Raw genomic sequence first — 16,725 nt, forward strand, 5'->3', positions numbered from 1 at the left:
ATATGCAGATTTGGCCCTGGAACCAGTCACCCATGGATACCGAGGGATGATTGTACTCATACCTCATATATGTTATAAATGTTATATATAAATTAAAAGCAAATGCATATGGTACGTTTTCACTCTGTGTGTGTACACACACATACATACGACAAAAATTTTACTAGGATATTGATCTGTACTACCATTATTGATGATTTTTATTGGCCTTTCTGTAATTCCTACATTTCTTTAACACATGTATTATTAAAAATCAATAAAATTATGTCCAATAATTGGTAACCAATATATGTAAAAGCCATTCTCTTGATTTAATACTATTCTGAAGAGTTCACTATAGTTTTTATAGCTGTGTTAGTTGTTTCCCACAGGTATGTATAAATGTTGAGAAATTGGATGTGTGTATGTAGCTATTGTCCTATGATGGAAGCTGGATGGTCTTGGCCAGACTCTGAATTTATTATTAGTGGTTGAAATATATCCATGAATTGGGAAGGAGAGGGTGCATGAGGGACGAAACCTATTGTGTACTTTTAAATTCTTTGCATAACTACGGATGCATGCGTTGGTTATAAATATTGTAGACAATCATAAATTTGTATTTGAGCTTTTTTGTTAGAATTAGTAGGCTTTACTACCATACCAGAAAATTAGGATACAAACCCTAATTATGATAACCCACAGAAAATCTCTTTTGTGGATTAAAAGCTATAATCAAAGCCTTTATGTGAATAGTTACATTTTGGAATAGAAGGCATAGTTTAAATGTTGGGAATATATTGATCATGCATATTTCACTGTGAGCATTGCCTGTTCCTTAGACTATTAAATATACTTATACACATATGCTTAACAGTATGCATAAAACCAAATTTTGTAATGATTTGTTTGACAGAAAATTTTAATAAAGTTTATTAATTTGGATACATTATTAAGTATGAAGTATGGGACTAGGTGCTTTATGTATCATGTCATTTAATTCTCTTATTAACCATTCAAGGCATGTAGCATTATTCCCATTACAGAGATGATGAAAATAAGTAGTTTGCTTGTAAAGGAATTATCTTTTGTCATCACCTTTATTTTAAAAATATATAATTAGAATCTGTAATCCTTTAAATCCTGTGATTGTTTTATATACGTATTTGGCACAATAGATTTTTTTTCTTGCAGGATATGCATTTTAGGTGATCATAACCTCTCTGTATATGTATTAGTATATTCTAGAGTAAGTAGAATTTGAGGTTATTGCTTTTGAGTTTTTCTCATAATTTTGCAATGTGTACTACCATGAATTTATTGCAACTATTAATAAATAATTGGTGAGACTTCTGAAGAACTACATTAATCATTGAACATGGTCTTTCAGATTCACTATTGTACAACATCACACCTAACTAAAATATAATATAGGGGAAAGTAAACTATAAAACAATAAATTACACATGTGTTATGTTTTTATATTAATGGCATGAATTATCTTATTCTATTTTATTTAACTAGAACCTGCATTTCCAAAAAACTTCGCCAAGAATTTTGATGCAGCCAGTCTACGTGATGCTTTTTTAAAATCCCTAAAGTGTTCCATGGTTAAATAAGTGTGCAAAATGCTGGGTTAAGTGAAATTAAACAAGTTATTTGGTGTGGGACTTCACAGAATTTTTAAGTGGCAGATATACTTTGTAACTCACCCTAAGAAAACTACAGTATGTATCATTTCTCAAATTTGACCACAGAATCCTATTTAAAGGGAACATACCTTGGGACTCGAGTCCTGGGAAACACTCTGAGAGAAGAATTTATAACATCTGGACCTGTGTTGCTAGGGTGGGAATAATGAAAATGGCTTTATTTTTGGCAACCAGAAGGCACTCTCAGGAGACACTGCCATCCCCAAATGGGCAAATATTTCTTAGGAATAACTATCATACATACAAACAGTCCTTCTGTCCCTGTTGGTTTGCTATCTCAATATATGATTTGAATTTAAAGGCCATTTGAATGAGGAGTCTATTAGCATATGTATAATAATATTTGATAAACAAAACAATATGCCATTTAACAGGGTCCTTAAACCTATATATTGGATTAACATATCTGCCTCACTAAAAATTATTACTTTATAATATCTTTACTAGTAGCAGATAATGTTTTTAAGCAAAATTCAGCATCAAAAGTGACAAGCACAGAGGATTTTTAGGGCAGTGAAACGAATCTGTAAGATAATATAATGGTGGATACATGTCAAAACCCAGTGTGTACAACACCAAGAGAGAACCGTAATGTAAACTATGGACTTTGGGTGATAATGATGTGTCAGTGTAGGTTTATCAATTATAACAAATGTACCCCTTTGTTGGGGCGGGGGATGTTGATATTGGGGGAGGCTGTGTATGTGTGGTTATGGGAAATACACCTTCCACTCAATTTTGCTGTGAACCTAAAACTGCTCTAAAAAATAGTGTATTTAAAAAAGTGACAAGCATATACGTTTTCAAAACATGAAGAAGAACCTCTTCTTTCTCTCTCTTCTAATGGAGGCATAAGTTGAATGAAGATGAAAGAACAGTGTAGTTAGGGAATATAATGGATTTATAGAAACTTTATGCTCCAAGCACATTTCACATAAAAATAGGTCAGTAAAAACTTTTGCGCATGGATGGGCAATCACAGCACAGCTGGTACCAGATATCTCAATGGCCAGAAATTCTTCCCATGCAGTTCCTTTTTCATATAGTTATTACGTACAGATAGGAAAGTCAGTTTTTTTTCAGAAAAGAGCAAATATGCAAAAAAAGTCCCTAAAATAGTACTGATATCCAAGTTTGACATTTCTTTTTTTATTGAAGTATAGTTGATTTACAATATTGCGTTAGTTTCAGATGTACAGCAAAATGATTCAGTTACACACACACACATATATATATTTTCAGATTCTTTTCCATTATAGGTTATTACAAGGTATTGAATATAGTTCCCTGTGCTGTACAGTAAATCCTTGTTGTTTATCTCTTTTATATACAGTATAAGTTTGACATTTCTTGAAATTAAAATTTATTTGAATGGATTTACAGCTTTTAGTCAGGAGTACAGGTTTTCCATACAGCCCTTGAGTTAGTAATAGAAATGAAAAGGGTAACTTGGAGGGTATATGATTTTAAGGATAATGAGTTTAAATGAAAGATCACTTAAGGAGGACTGTGGACAAAGCACATGAAATCTAGAAAAGATTTTTGCATTCTACCTGATCGACTCATTCCAGATTCTAAGTCTCAAGTATAAATGTTGGCATTTGAGGATGCGTGGCCATCTGTTTTCATTTTTATTTTTTACTTATTTATTATTAAAAAATTATTGAGTATAATTGACGTACAATATTATATTAGTTTCAGATGTACAACATAATGATTCGACATTTGAATACCTTGCGAAATGATTACACAATAAGTCTAGTTATCTGTCACCATACAAAGTTAATACAATATTATTATTATTATTTTTTTTTTTTTTAAAGATTTATTTATTGATTGATTGCTTGCTATGTTGGGTCTTCGTTTCTGTGCTAGGGCTTTCTCTAGTTGCGGTGAGCGGGGGCCACTCTTCATCGCGGTGCGCGGGCCTCTCACTGTTGCCGCCTCTCTTGTTGCGGAGCACAGGCTCCAGACGCGCAGGCTCAGTAGTTGTGGCTCACGGGCCTAGCCGCTCCGCGGCATGTGGGATCTTCCCAGACCAGGGCTCGAACCCGTGTGCCCTGCATTGGCAGGGAGATTCTCAACCACTGCGCCACCAGGGAAGCCCAATACAATATTATTGACTACATTCCCCATGCTGTACTTTATATCCCCATGACTTATTTATTTTATAACTGGAAGTTTGTATTTCTTGGTCCCCTTCATCCATTACATCCCCTCCCCCAAACCTCTCTCCCCTTTGGCAGTCACCAGTCTGTTCTCTGTATCTGTGAGTCTGGGTCTTGTTTTGCTTTTTATTTGTCTGTTTGTTTTGTTTGTCAATTTTTAGGTAATGTCAAGATTTAAGGCATTTGGTCACCTAAAGATATATTATTTCCATTTAAAAATTTCTAGCACTGGTACTAATCTCAGGGAAATTACTAACTGACCAGGCAAAAAACCCAGATTATCCTAGATCTTCCTAACTCAGACACACAAATCCATCAACTTAAGCCTTTCTGACATCTAGGTTCTTCATGGAGAGGTCAGGGTATTGGGGTGCAATGGAGAAAGAAGGCATTACTCCAGTCAGTTATTCTCCCTTCTTCCTGTATTCCAAGGATGGGACCCTTATGATTCAATGATCCTTCCTTAGCATACCGTTGGCCAGTGATGGATGTGATGATAATGACCTATCTATGATTTTGGCTTACTCCACTGGGCTCTCGCCTCAGACGCTTGTCTGAGACCTGACTTCACTTTTACCAAAGTGTCATGCAAAAAGCAGTAGACACATGCAGTGACCCTTGTCTGAAACCACTGCTATCCTGTCATTTGTCATCAATAGCAGGCTTTTCACTGGCTTATTTCTCCTTAGATTCTTATTGCTTCTTCACTCAAATTGTACCATCAGCATCTGATTCTTGTATCACATTTGCTCAAGTGTTTCTATATAATCCTTGGTAAAGCAAAGTTTAGCATAACTCTGAGGTAGCATTTTTTTTCTTTTTTTTTTTGGTTAACAATAGCTGACAAAAGAAAGATTAATTTTCTTTTAAACAAAGCTTTCATTATTTCATTAGCCATTCTAATTTTTCTCTCATTACCTTATCCCTTAAGAGAAACACAACAATTGCAATAAATGCAATAAGGAAAATTACTTAGTACAGACATACCTTGAAGATACTGCAGATTTGGTTGTAGACTACTTCAATTAAGCAAATACAACAATGAAGTGAGTCATACTAATTTTCTGGTTTCCCAGTGCATATAAAAGGCATGTTTATACTATACTCTTGTCTATTAAGTGTGTGATAGCATTATGTCTAAACAAACAATGTACAAACCTAAATTTAAAAAAACACTTTATTGCTAAAAAATGTTAACTGTCATCTGAACCTTCAGCAAGTTGTAATCTTTTTGCTGGTGGAGGGTCTTGCCTCCATGCTGATGGCTGCTGACTGGTCAGGGTGGTGGGTGCTGAAGGGGGGTGGCCGTGGGAATTTCTTAAAATAAGAGAACACTGAAGTTTGTCTCATCAATTGACTCTTCCTTTCATGAACAGTTTCTCTATAAGCATGCAATGCTGTTGGATAGCATTTTACCCACAGTACAACTTCTTTCAATATCGGACTCAATCCTCTCCAACCCTGCCTCTGCTTTATCAACTAAGTTTATGTAATAAACGTAGTTTATTCTGAATCCTTTGTTGTCATTTCAACAGTCTTCACGGCATCTTCACCAGGAGTAGATTCCATCTAAGAAACCACTTTCTTTGCCCATCCGTAAGAAGCAACTCCTTATCCATTAAAGTTTTATCATGAGATTGCAGCGATTCAGTCACATCTTCGGGCTCTATTTCTAATTCTAGTTCTCTTGCTGTTCTCACCACATCTGCACTTATTTCCTCCACTGAACTCTTGAACCCCTCAAAGTCATCCATGAGAGTTAGAATCAACTTTTTCCAAACTCCTGTTAATGTTGACATTTTAAACTCTTCCTATGAATCACGAGCGCTCTTAATGGCACCTAGAATGGTGAATCTCAGACCCGTCAGAGGACTCACTATCTATGGCAGCAATAGCCTTACAAAATGTATTTCTTAAATAATAAAACTTGAAAGTTGAAATTACTCCTTGATCTATGGGCTGCAGAATGGATGTTGTGTTAGCAGGCATAAAAACAACATGAATCTCATTGTATATCTCCATTAGAGCTCTTGGGTGACCAGGTGCATTGTCAATGAGCAGTAATATTTTGAAAGGAATTTTTTTTTTTCTGAGCATTAGGTCTCAACATTTGGCTTAAAATATTCAGTAAACCATGTTGTAAGCATATGTGCTGTCATCTAGGCTTTGTTGTTCCATTTACAGAGCACAGGCAGAGTAGATTTAGCGTCATTCTTAAGGGCCCTAGGATTTTCAGAATGGTGAGTGAGCACTGGCTTCAACTTCAAGTCCCCAGCTGCATTAGCCCCTAACGAGAGAGTCAGCCTGTCCTTTGAAGCTTTGAAGCCAGGCAGTGACTTCTCTCTATGAAAGTTCTAGATGGCATCTTCTTCCAATAGAAGACTATTTCATCTACATTGAAAATCCATTGTTTAGCATAGCCACCTTCATTAATGATCTTACTAGATCTTCAGGATATCTTGCTGCAGCTTCTACATCAGCACTTGTGCTTCACCTTGCGCTTTTACGTATGGAGACGGTTTCTTTTCTTAAAGCTCATGAACCAACTTCTTCTAACTTCAGACTTTTCTTCTGCAGCTTCCTTAACCTCTCTCAGCCTCCATAGAATTGAAGAGAGTTAGGCTTTGTTTTAAAACAGAATGCTGTGGCTGGTTTGATCTTCTATCTAAACCACTAAAACTTTCTCCATATCAGCAATAAGACTGTTTCACTTTCTTATCATTCATGTGCTCACTGGAGTAGCACTATTTATTTCCTTCAAGAACTTTTCCTTTGCATTCACAACTTGGCTAACTATTTGACTCAAGAGACCTAGCTTTCAGCGTATCTCTGCTTTCAACATGCCTTCCTCACTAAGCTTAATCATTTCTAGCTTTTGATTTAAAGTGAGCCTTCCTTTCACTTGGACACATAGAAGCCATTGTAGGGTTATTAATTGGTCTTATTTCAATATTGTTGTGTCTCAGGGAACAGGGAGGCCCGAGAAGAGGGAGAGAGACAGGGATTTGTTGGTTCATAGAGCAGTCAGAACACACACACATTTATTAATTAAGTAGGCCATCTTATATGGACACAGTTTGTGGTGTCCCAAAACAATTACAAGAGTAACATCAAAGATCGCTGATCACAGATGACCATGACAAATATAATAATAATAAAAAAGTTGGAAATGTTGCAAGAATTACCAAAATGTGACACAGAGACACAAAGTGAGCAAATGCTGTTGGAAAAATGGTGCCAATAGACTTGCTGGATGCCGGGTTGCCACAAACCTTCAATTTGTGGGAAAAAAAAAAAAGCAATATCTGTAAATCACAATAAAGTGAACACAATAAAATGAGGAGGAGTATATGAGTTTAGGAGTATAAATGAGTTTAGGAGTATAAATCTATAACCAAAGATTTGTGAGAAATTAGTAAATTTCCTCAGTATTAACTGACTACTTAATTCAGTAGCTTAAAATTATGGTGTCTTTGAATGCAAAAACAAGAGAATCAGATGTCCTTTCTTTCTGGCTCAGTGGTTCTCAGGGAAAGTCCTGTTGGTGTGTGGGTGGGAAGAGACTTCTTTGGCAGAATGTCTAGTTACTGTAGAATGTTTAATCCACTGCATGCAATAAGCTCTCTCCAGGTATTCTGACAACTAGAAACCCATTCCTTTCCACATATTTTCTGATGACCCCTAGGAAACACAGTATCAGTCCAAGTGAGAAACTTTGCTCTAGTGGAGTTATATTGATCTAATTTATAAGACAGTTAACTCTGAATAACAGTACTGTATAAACTGGTGAATATTTGATGAATCAGAATTGTCAGCCCTTTTGAATGAGTATTTACTATACTTTGTTTCTGGGTGCCAGTAATTATTATATTTTGTCCTAATGAAGACCAAACCAATTACCCTCTCTACATGGTCCCTTTATCACCCATTGAAAGTCATGCTGAGGTAAGAAGGTTCCTTTAGATGTTTTTAATGTTAAAACCTCTAGAAAATCTGCTAGAAAAGTCAATTTCACTTTTTAAAACATTGCATATGAGAAGGCAATTGGCTTATTCTTTAAGAAATGTAGTAATTTTATTATAAAAATCACAATTATAAAAGTTTAATTATTACTTGTTTAAGATATTTAATATCAAAGTTTTAATAGGGAAGATAAATCAAAAAGAGTAAAAGAGTAGGATGGCATATTATGTTACACAAAAATGATAAGTGTTGTAGGAGACACAAGTCCAAACCTGGTGCTGATTTTAAGCGCGTGCCTGGGTGACCTGGATTTTATCACCACTTCATCAGTTTTATCTATAAAATGCAGGATTTTCATGTTATCAGTTAGATCGAAAATTCAGTCTTTCTGGAACGTCCAGTTAATCTGTACAGAAACAATTGGAAATAAGTATCTCCAGAATTATACATTACAGCTGTCAAAGAATGAGATTTGAGTCAGGAACGATGGCCAACTGAACCTTGTTTTTATAGTGTTACAGCTCTATTAAAGAAAAGCTAATTTACATAATGTTAACTCCTAGCAAAATTCTGGGTAAGATAGCAATGACTTCATTTTTATTTGGGGGTCACATTTCTTGAGGAAGTTACAGTATGATCATCTGGATTACTTTGGATTTATTCAGCTCTTTTTTAATGTTGAGTTATGATATATAGTACAGAAAATCACATGGAGTCTAGACTATTTAATACCGCAGGCTGCCAGATCATGCTAAGGGCCCCTTTAGCTGCTTCTGAGTTGTGTTTGGAGGGTGACTTAATTCAAAGTGGAAGGCAAGGGAAGTATTATATGAACTCTTTTTGCTCCCCTAGTAGAATGGATTAGTAGTTCTTATCCCAAGAAAGGCTGAAAAAATGAAGCACCTTCCGTCAGTGTGTTTATGCTCATTTTCTTAGCTTGAATTCTTCCTGATGTGGTTAATGAATTCCGGGAATAAACAACTTTCTCGCTGATTGACCTGAAGTGTGTAAAGTTCCAAAGAAGCAATGCTTAAATTAACTTGTTTACTTCATTCATCCACCCCCTACACCTTTTGAGATCCTACTTTATACCAGGCACTGTGTTAGGGAATAAAATAAATGCGAAGTGGACCACCCCCAAGGGTCATGCAGGGGACTGTGAGAAACAGACATTCAAGCAAATGATTGCAATTGAATATACTTGTTATGGTGGAGGAAGGTGTAGTAATAGAATAAAAAATGGAATAGCAGAGTCTGTCTGGATGATCAGGGAATGTTTCATAGGGAAGGTAGTTAAGACTTCAGGGGAAATCAGAGGATGCACTGGAATCTGATCTTATGGCCTAGGAGCAGGTAGGCGGGGAGAGTGTTTCAGGCACCACAAGGATGAAGGCGTGGAGGGGATGAGAGAGCCTGTGGTATGTGAGACACTGGAAGCGTTTGGGGGCTTGTTGCTTTTACAGTCAAGGAAGTTGAGACAGAGCAGGACACAGAAGTCAGACCATTAATATTTTTGCATTTCAGGCTGAAATGCAGAGATTCAATCATGTTACACTTGTTTCCCAATACAGACTTAACTTAAACTTGGGTTTAAATGTGAACACATCACTGGATACTTGAGGTTGCTGGATACCAAAGCAGCATCTTCTTTGAACAGCAATTAAATTCATCTTAAATAATTGGAAATTTTTATTGACAGAAATAAATAGTAAGAACTAGAAAACAAACATCATGTATTTTAGAGATTAAACATGAGATTTCAAAGAAATTTCTCTAATGAGGGTGAAGTTGAGAGCTACACGCCCAGAGCCTCAGTGGGTTTGTTTGCCTTTGCTTTCCTTGGTCATTAGAGCCTCTTTAGCAGAAGGGCCTATGAAGGTGTCCTGGACCGTGATGCATTACTGGCTTTCAAAGACAAGTAATGGACAAAAATAGATAAAGCTATTATTTACAATGAAATGGAGTTTAACTTTTTTTCTTGAAACAAATATTTCCTTCAAAATAATTAAACTTTGTTACTGATATCGATGGCCTTGTCCATTATACTACTATATTGTGTTTATCAGGCTTAAGGAGTAGAATAAAAGGATTCTTCATCATATGAGACGATCCAGTAGAGTTTCATATTACTCTTTAGAACTTGAGAATTAAGGCAGCCCTGAAGGCAGACATATGCCCCCAAACAGATCTTCCAGGAGGCATGAGGAGTTGATGACTTAGATCTAGGCAGTTTTGTCATGCTGAAAAATGACATTTTATATCATATTTCAGCACTATTATAAAATTGCAAGTAATTAAATGAAACATTATCTTAACATGAAACCATGCAACAATAATGATTATTTTCATTTGAGTTTCTCTTGTTCATGGCCCACATGGACTTTAATTTTTTAAGGAATGATTGATAATATTTTTATTTTAAAATGATTACTTCAAAGGCATTCAGCAACAAATGTCACATGTTAAGCTGAATTCATAATTACTTAGCTTAATTGAAGATAGTGATAACACAAAGGGGAACACAAGCTTATTTATTTACTATCATTTCAACAAACTAGTAAGGAAGACTAAATTGTAATTAAAAAAAAAATCAAGCGTTTAAAGTTCTAGTCACTTTAAGAGAATCCAGAAGGCTTTATTTATTACTAAAGGTGGATGCAATAGTGGTGTTAATGAAAATTCTGTTTTCTGTTCCCATTTCACACACTTGAAATCTCCTTGACCCTGGCAAAAGTGCTTAATCTCTCACTCTCCGTTCTCCATCTTGAAAAGGATATAGAAATTTATCTTTCTTCTTAGTCTATGATTAAATGAGATAATGTCTGAAAACTAGAACATTTTATGCAAATGTAAGGTAGCATTATTTTTCTGTTAGTGACCATAAATAGTCTCTCACAGGTTACGGTAATTTTCCTTTCCTTTTGTGGAATTTAAATGACCAGTTTCTTGCAGGTAAGCTTGTCGTGCTTTACATAGCTTCGTCCATATCTTGAAATTGAATTTTAATTCACATTGTTTTTGTTTTCATATTGCTTTTTCACAGTTTTGTGGTTGCCATATTCTCACAATGAAGAAAGTTAATGTCATAAGATAAAAATAAAAGTAATACAAATGTATTACAACCGCATGTCGCCCAAGTTAAAATATATAGGAGAAAGAAAGAGAGAGCAGCCATATTGCTGCCATCCAAATACAACTGCTGTTTCCACCCAGTCTTCCTTCCTGTTTACTATTATAGTGTATTCATAGAATTTTTCACGTAATATTACAGCATATGAGTTTTTCTAGGTAGTGCTACCTTTCCTCCTCCCTCTGCATCATCCAAATCCAGGGGTCAGCAAAACTGTTCCTCAAAGGGCCAAATGGTAAATATTTTAGGGTTTACAGGCCATCGGGTCTATGTCACATCTCCTCAGCTCTGTTACTGAAGTGGCCATAAATGGTATGTTGAATGAGTCGGTGTTGCTGTGTTTCTACAAAAGTTTATTAACAAACATAGGCTGAGGGTTAGATTTGGCCCACGGGGTCCATAGTTTGCTAACCCTAGGTTGAAATGATTACAAGCTATTTTATTATTTAACCCTGGAATTATTGTATTTCTCTAGAGTTGTTTTATATTTCTTTCTTCCTCAATTGGAATTTGTCTTAAATTCAATGCTGGGCTTAATTTTTTTTCTGTAATTACTCTCTAAGGACATTGTTGAAGTAAACATTGTATTTCATCTACTTCTTTTATCTACTTCTGAGAACAGTGTGTTTTTTTAATTGAATAAATTTGACATGTAACATTGTATAAGTTTAAAGTCCTCTGTCCATTTTTAATTGGATTTTTTTATTGTTGTTGTTACTGAGCTGTGTGAGCTCTTTATGTATTTTGGATATTAACCCCTCATCAAATAGACAGTTTGCAAATATCTTCTCCTGTACAGTAGGTTGCCTTTTAATTTTGTTGATCTGTTTCATTTTTCATACCCTGTATCTCCATTTGTTTTTTCCCAGATGATGACCTATTTCTGTATCTTATCTCCAATATCTTCCCTTATCTCTTCAAAGACATTTTATTACACTTACTTAAAATTCTTCTTGTCTAGTGTATTAATTCTGCTTTGTCTGTTATAGTTTTTTAAATTTATTGAATTTTTAAAATAGCATTTATGTTAAAATGTCTCATTTTCCCTCATGAGATCATTTCCCTGGGGTCTAGAAATGCATTCTTGGGAAAAAAATACTGGCAAAATACTAGATTACATCCCTCCCGGAATATTTCAGAAGGGGAACATGTTTCAGGGAGAAGATTCTTTGGTATTGTGATCCATCAGGATGGACCACTCTCATTTCCCTCCTTTGCTATATCAACTTACCCTAGGAAATTTCCTTATACCTTCAATTCAGTCACTGTTCTTTCCCAGATGCTGGTTCTATGAATTGTAATCACCTAGTCCTCGAGGTACTTCAGCAAAGAGAGGAAGTGCTCAGGGTCTACAGTGGGCCTGCACTTGTTCTTATCCACTCCCTCACTGGCCACAACACTGCTCCCGAGTTACCTGGTCATTCCAGGCTGGTGCTAGCTTGATATGACTGTGGATTTTATTTTATATTGGGTATGTATATATGTATGTATTTTTTTAATCCCACAGAGCCAGTGGAATGCTCAACAGTGTGATAAAGTGATGTAAGGGGGAAGGAATAACAAAGAATGACTAGAAAACTCTTCTTGCTCTCTATTCCAAACGTGACTCCTAGCCTTCGCACTCTGGATTTCTATCCCTGCCCTCAGAATATGTGCCAGAACTCAGGCTCCTTCTATTTCCCCAGAGGGTTATCAAAGTTTCTATGATATTTTCTCACATCTTCAGTGTCCCTCTCATTTCTGTGACATCTCCAGCATTGTATTGTGGTGGAGGAGGCTACCTAATCCCATGTCTAGGTCACCTTCTCATCAGGAGGACAGATCTAGTTGATTCTTTAAGAAAGGCTTATGGGGACTTCCCTGGTGGCACAGAGCTTAAGAATCCACCTGCCAATGCAGGGGACATGGGTTCGAGCCCTGGTCTGGGAAGATCCCACATGCCGCGGAGCAACTAAGCCCGTGCGCCACAGCTACTGAGCCTGTGCTCTAGAGCCCTCAAGCCACAACTACTGAGTCCGCTTGCCTAGAGCACATGCTCCACAACAAGAGAAGCCACCGCAATGAGAAGCCCATGCACCACAACGAAGAGTAGCCCCTGCTCGCCACAACTAAAGAAAGCCCACGCACAGCAACAAAGACCCAACACAGCCAAAAATAAATAATAATTTTAAAAAAAAGGAAAGGCTTATGAAAACTATGACTGCATTCGTGTATGCTGAAAATGTCCGTCTTAGACTTGAATGATATTTTGTCTGGGTATATTCATTTAGGGCCACACTTTCTTTCCCTGGGGCTTCATGTGTATAGCTTACCTACTCTAAGACATTCTGAGAACTGTCTGATTATTTTCTTTTTTTAAATTAATTTTTATTGGAGTATAGTTGATTTACAGTGTTGTGTTAGTTTCTGCTGTACAGCAAAGTGAATCAGTTATACATATACATATATCAACTCTTTTTTAGATTCTTTTCCCATATAGGTCATTACAGAGTATTGAGTAGAGTTCCCTGTGCTATACAATAGGTCCCCAGGAGTTACCTATTTTATATATAGTAGTGTGTATATGTCAATCCCAAATTCCTAATTTATCCCGCTCCCCAACCTCCTTTCCCCCTTGGTAACCATGTTTGTTTGCTACATCTGTGATTCTATTTCTGTTTTGTAAATAAGTTCCTTTGTACCATTTTTTTAGATTCCTTATTATCCCATTTAAAGTGTCTCGGTTTCCCTGCTTTGATTTTCAAGATTGTTTATTTATATGTAAAGTCTAGTAGTTCAGTAGTTTTTCTCTTGGGTCTGGTTGTTAATTATATAGTAACTTTTTTTTCCTGAAACACCGAGTGTTTCTTAAAATTGCAGATTCAACCGTCTTCAGTTTCTGAAAGTTTTTTGAATTAAAAATAATAAAAATTTCTGTTTTATTCATTTTTTCTCACCTTTTGGAGATGCCAATTATGCCTAAGTTGAATCACCTTTGTATTACATACATACCATTTTCTTTAGAAATTCTTGCATCATTTGTTCACTTCTGTTAAGCTTTTCTTGTACGTCCCTCTTCTCCATTTTGCTACTTCCAATGCAGACTTCGTTTTGTGACAGTTTTATTATTTGCGTTTTCTCTCTTAAGCTCTGCCAAATCATTTTTCATTTCCTAATCTGATGTCTCCTCATTTCTTTCTTCAATCCCTATCTCTCTTGTGATCTCTTATTTTATAGACGTGGTATTTTCTTTAATTTAAGTTCTTGGAAATGGCTTAGGTCATGAAGTTTAATCTGTAGAAACATGTTTTCAGAGGTGTTCTTTGCCGTTTATTTTCCTTATTCCTTTATTGCTTTTTGAAGAGACTTAAAAAATATGCTGCACTTGTTCTCTTTGATTATTACGCATCTTTTTAAGTATACAACATACAAAAGTTAATAGCTAAAATGAATCTAAATTGTATGGAGAACAAATCACATAAAAAGAATACCAGAATATGTTTTCCATGTTTGACTGATCAGCCTATAGAAATTAAACATAGTAATATTTTTAAATAGCAATGATTGCCATTAGGCCTCATTTTTAGCCTTTGATTCATTAATGACATAGGAGTCTAGATATACAGCAATTTTTTGTTACCCACTTGTTGTCTCTAGAAACAATTGTTTATTTATTCACTCCTTCTCTGATACTCTTCCTTTCTTTATGTAGATCTAGGTTTCTGACTTATATCATTTTCCTTCTTTCTAAAGAATTTTCTTTTAAACTTCCTTGCAAGGCAGGTCTACTGGTAACAAAATTTTCAATTTTTGTTTGTCTGAGAAAGTTTTTATTTCTTCTTCACTCTTAAAGGATTTGTTCACAGGGTATAGAATTCTAGGTTGGTGTTTTTTTCCAGAAACTCATCAATTACAGTTCAGGTTTCCCTACCCCACACTGATTCTCACAGATATTGCTCTGATTCATCTGTTAGTCTCTCCCATTTGGGGGGCAGTGGTTTGCCCTGTGACCTCACTTACAGATCTAAGAAGAGTTGTTGATTATTCAGTTTGTTCAGTTTTCACCTGTTGTTAGGATGGAGTGATGACTTTCAAGCTCCTTACATGCTGCTCTGGATACAGGATGTTCTATTACTCATTTTTAAAATATGTAATAATGGTTTGTCCTTGCATTCCTGGCCACTTTGAGGTCAGATGGGTTATGAGGTTCCTCTGTATCCAGCCCTTTTACCTTAGTCTTTTGCTCTGAGTGAGAGAATTTTGTTTTGGTTCTTCATCACATCCATCTAGCTGAAGAAATCTGTGCCTCACACACTCTTTTTTAGGAGCTCAGTTCTGGGCACATTCTCTTTGTGTCGTTTTCTCCCCTGCCCAACTCTCAAGGTCTTAATGTTAACTTAATCAAAAATGGGAGAGAAGGAAGGAGAGATGCTAATACATTGCCATCTTAAAATTGGAAGATACCTATTTTATTTTGCAAAACAATTTAACCCCTCACCTCTTTTTTATGTATTAGGGAAACATCATGCTTTAGATGTTTTCCTAAAGAAAAGAGCTTTCTACCTAGATCTGTACCCTTAACCAAAATGGGATCGTCAGGAGTTTCATAATCATGATTCTGCTTAACCTTCCCCAAATTAAATTCTCAGACAGATCCCTATCTCCCACATTAGTCTCTTGTCCCACACTTGGGAAAAAGAGAAAAGTTTATGATCTTAATGTTCAGGAAAAATCCTAGGGGTAGTTCCTGGGGATAGCAGATAAACTAATTCAGAGAACGAAGGATAACTTTTCCATGATCTAGGGGAATCATAGAGTGAAAATACAGTGTTTGTTGTCTGTCCCCTGAGAAATGATGATGATATTTTCAGTCATATTCTTGCTGATCCATAACCCAAATTGGGTGGAACATGTGCTGTTGTGTCCCCCTATCAACCTAAATTATGATCAACACAGAACACAAAAAATTTCATAATCTGATTCAAAATTTCTCTGCCAACATGCCAAAACATCAGCAATGCCTTTGCCTTATATTTAATATAGTTTTTTAAAAATTTCATTGACCTATAAAATTAAAGGTAAAATTGTTTTCATACCTGCTTCCTTCAAGTGAAAGGAATGCTTTCTGTATCATCAGAAGGGGTATAGAAGAAACAGGAGAGGAATGAACAATTAGTTGCCATTAATTGTATTACTTATTCAGACAAGAGGCATCATTAGTATGGAGATCACCAGTGTTACATCAGCATCCCAAGTCCTTCTATTTAAGTGTCAATCTCCAACTTTGAGTTAAATAGGAGAAACTCTCCAAGGCTTAAAGCTTCTGTGTCTGATAGACAGGTCTGATAAACATACAACAAAACATAAACAGAAGACTGATTTAAATGCATCAAAATATCTCATGGGCAACCAAAAGAATTAAGACCTCAAGGATCCGATTCATGAAAATTGTGTATTTAGATTGGGTTGTCACCAGGGGGATTCATTGCTTCTCCTTTGCTTAGATATATCTATGTCTAGTGAATCATTCAGGAAATATTTATCGGGTACCTACTGGCTGAGAAATAGCAATGCTAGAGACATAGTGACAAATATGAAATAAATCAGACATGGATCCCTCCTTCTACTAACTTACAATGTAAGAGAAGAAAGTCTACATAACATAAAATAGAAAGTTGAAAATAGTGAGTGTTATTAAAACAGTTCTTGCAAACACCTGGCCACTCCATATATTGCTGTGCTGTGGTTTTCTACATCATCAACTCAGTATGATGTTTATCCCTTTCTGTGATTT

This window comes from Balaenoptera ricei, chromosome 11, assembly GCF_028023285.1.
Source record: "Balaenoptera ricei isolate mBalRic1 chromosome 11, mBalRic1.hap2, whole genome shotgun sequence".
Lineage (NCBI taxonomy): Eukaryota > Metazoa > Chordata > Mammalia > Artiodactyla > Balaenopteridae > Balaenoptera > Balaenoptera ricei.